General features: G+C 38.2%; 1 non-coding gene across 1 annotated transcript; it reads right to left on the minus strand.

The window, feature by feature from the left end:
* Positions 1-1,297: 1,297 nt before the first annotated feature.
* On the minus strand, positions 1,298-1,369 carry Trnae-cuc (transfer RNA glutamic acid (anticodon CUC)). The gene has a single exon. It is a non-coding gene; the product is annotated as a tRNA-Glu (tRNA).
* Positions 1,370-4,011: the final 2,642 nt, after the last annotated feature.

Below are 4,011 nucleotides of genomic sequence, written 5' to 3' on the forward strand. Positions count from 1 at the left end.
TGTCTCATCCACTACAGTTTTTGATGTAAGCGAAACCATTTCGTCGGAGAAGTGCTGTCAACAAATGGATGAACTGCATCAGAAACTTCCGCAACAACTCCCAGCATTAGTCAATAGAAAAGGTCCAATTCTCCTCTACCACATTGCCTGATCGCACGTTGCTAAATCGACTCTGCAGAAGTTGAACGAATTAGGATACGAAACTACCTCATCCGCCATACTCTCCAGACCTTTCACCTAACGACTACCACTTTTTCAAGCATCTCCATAACTTTTTGCGTGAAAAATACTTTAAAAAACCTAAGCGATATCAAAAGCGCCTTTAGTGACTTGATGGCCACCAGAACACAAAATTTTTACGTTACGGTCATAAATACACTTGTTTTGAATTGGTAAAAGTGTGTTGATTCTGATGGTGCTTATAACTTTTTGTTTGAGCCGAGATATGTCCATCCGAATTTAAAAGTTGAAAACAACAATAACTTTCTCGTCAACCTGATTCATTGAAGATATTGCCAAAGCTGCTGTAACATTGGGCTCTCTTTACCGTACTAGAAAACTTTGCGTACTTGACAATATCCTGTATCTCTACAGAACCACTTTCGCCCATGTATGTAGTATTGTTGCTACATCTGGTTTGGTCCATTTTTCATTAGTTTCTCTCTCTCTCTCTCTCTCTCTCTCTCTCTCTCTGTATATATATATATATATATATATATATATATATATATATATATATATATATATATATTGTCCGCAAAAGAGTATCCAATCTAATAGGTCATGCACTATTAACCAAACCCCAATCCCGGTTCCATCGCCGAAATATTGCATCCCTGAATGTTTTACAAGGATTTTTAATAGAATGTGCTCTGATGAACTCATCACACTTGTGCTTTCTTGGTGTAAATACCCCCGACTTACTCGACAAGCAGCAAAGTCCCACCCCTTTACCGTAGAACTCCCTTAGTACCGGAAAGTATTTTATGTTAATAGATTCTTATCTATAACTGCTTGACTTGGGAATTCCTTTCCTGTTCCCTGACTCAGTGATTGTACTAACATGCAGAAATTTAAATGTAATGTGAACAGACATTTCGCTGCTTAACTACTTATACAGTGCCTCTGCAAACTTCGTGCCAAATAGTAGCTTCTTATGTCCAAGTGGCAATATGGCTAATTTTGGGTGAATGAGAGTAACAAAATTCAAAAGGAGTTGATAGTTGATATATAATAAGCACACGAACCAAAACTAGTAACAAAGGATACATAAATATTCAAGAGATGGAAAAACTTATTCCCAAGCGGGGAATCGAACCCCGGCCGCCGCGGTGAGAGCGCGGAATCCTAACCACCAGACCACTTGGGAATCTGCAGCATTTCAGAAAAAGCTATTATTTATCCTTTAACACTGATAACGATACACATGATGAGGATAAGTTGACATTTCATTAGTCTCATGCATTATGTTCCATCTCCACTACCTTTCGCTTACCCACCACACACACTCTCTCTCTCTCTCTCTCCCTCTCTCTCTCACACACACACACACCCACACACCCACACACACACACACACGCACTTCAAACAGACTTCAGATCAAATCCTATACTCGTTCAGAATGGAGGCTGTGTCTCTCTTTAATATCATCAAATTAGCTAATATGCATATATCTTTGTTCTAGCGTTTATTTTTTAAGTGTTCAGTATATGAATGACACAATTCCGAATAGTGAATGAAGACAGCGCTTCTCAAAAAGGGGCGAGTTTGTATTACTGTACACATAGATTCGAAAAAGTTGTCAGAAAACAAATATATAACAAAGCAAGTTACTTTTCTACCAAACTGGATATTTTTTTTGTGTTTTTATTTAATGTAAAATATTTATTCAGCTCGAAAAACATAGTGTTTACCGATGTATTGGAACATTTAAAATGGCGGCCCCGACTCTTTCTTTGACACGGTAAGTTTGGGAAAAGGGGTTTAAAATAAAAAAGAATAGACCAAATACTGTTAAAAACCCACCGGATATATATCAGCCTATGTCACGGTAACATATATTGAGCGAGTTTCAAACAGTATTTTGTATAGTTTTTTTTGTTTCTTTTTTAACTCCTTTTCTCAAATTTACCATGTTCAAAGAGAGAATCGGGCGCCACTTTTAACTTTCCAATACATCGGTAAACGCTGTATGGTTTTCGAGCTACATAAACATGTTACATCAAATAAAACACTAAAAAATTATCCAGTTAGTTAGAAAAGGAACTTATCTTGCCTTTGATAACATTTATTTGTTATATATTTGTTTTCTGACAACTTCTTCGAATCTATGTGTACAGTAATACAAACCCGCCCCTTCTTGAGAAGCGCCGAATGGGCACTCTGACCTCTTGTCAGAATTTAATTAATTAGGACATGTTTTATCTTCGTTCTTGTCCGCTTTAGTCTGAAGGTTGCGTAGTTCGATGCTAGTCCATAAGTTCACCTGTATTATGGTTCATTTATAGCTCTAAAAAAAAACAAAAACAAAACAAAACAAAACAAAAAAAAACAGTCTATAAGTTAAGTTCACCTTAAGGTTCATTTATAGCTCTAAAAACCCAAAGAAAAATAACGAAAAACAACGAAAAACAACAACAACATTTCTTGATTGTGCAAATATTCTAGAGAAAAAAAAAACTTGTGTATGATATTAAACTTTTAATATTTTTGTTTTCTTTTGTAATAAAATGAATCTCGACACAATCAGGATTAATATGACTTTCAGCGTATTTTAAAAATGAATTATTCCTATTTACTTGCCTCTTCACGAGGGCAGAATTAGACACAAATTTGGTTTTTAATGTGTGGAAAATCCAACTGGATAGAAATAAAAATTATAGTTGTCTTAGTAATAAAGGATTTATCCTCCACTGACCGAGGACAGAAAAGGTGAAGTGTAGCTCGAGAACAGATACTACACTATGATCTTGGCTTCAGTCCAAATCCAGTCATCACAAATGTAAATATGGTTTTAATGCTATGTAGAATTTTAAAATGGCTCGTTAGTCTTGCGCGAGTTTTTTCTAGTCTCACACAAAAACACGCATACACATCTCAAGCTATATTACTTGTTATATACACGCGCACACAAACATACGCGCACACGTCCACACACGTACATATATTTACGTTCGCGTATATACACTCACATTCACGTGTATACACACACACGCTAACGTACACACATGTACTCACATACGCGCACACGTACGCACACATTGGCAACATCACTTCCCCTTTAAAAGGAAATCCACACATGCGCAAAAGACCACCGGAAACAACCATAAAAGCAAGAGACAAGCTGTTTCCAGCCTTTTTCCAACTTGCCTTCCGAGCTGAGTGGTCTACGGACCAGCCGCCTCCGTTTCGGCAGGCGCGCGCCAGCGTGCCTCGCGCCAACTGCTACTATATGTGGGGCAAAAAGCTAACAGACAGTACGTACACTTTATACGCTTTCTATCTCCATAACCTGGATTGACTTTCTCTCTCTCTCTCTCTCTCTCTCTCTCTCTCTCCCTCTCTCTCTCTCTCTCTCTCTCTATCTATCTATCTATAACTTGTGCCAGAGAACACCTCCGCGTAGCTGACCTGCTAACATGGCGCGCAGCTTAACTGATGTCAACCCTCTCTCTCTTTCTCTTTCTACATGCCGAACGGGCATTTCTCGTTCCACTACATTACTCACTCCTTTTTCCACGCGCAAACAAACGATAGTGACCCGAACGTGAGAAGAACACGCATTTTCTTTTCCTTCTATACTACAAGTCCCGCAACAAACGATGGTGACACCCGCGCGGACATGAACACGTGTTATACCTAAAACATTCGTTTCATTATTTTCTTTTGTAACGGATTGGAATATGTATATCCTAGTCCTCTACAGTCTAGGTGTATGATTTTCGCTTTGGGTGCGAGAGGTCCCGGGTTCAAATCCTGGACGAGCCGTACGTTTTAAAATCCTTTTATACA

This window comes from Euprymna scolopes, chromosome 2 (assembly GCF_053919585.1).
Source record: "Euprymna scolopes isolate OS-2025 chromosome 2, ASM5391958v1, whole genome shotgun sequence".
NCBI lineage: Eukaryota > Metazoa > Mollusca > Cephalopoda > Sepiida > Sepiolidae > Euprymna > Euprymna scolopes.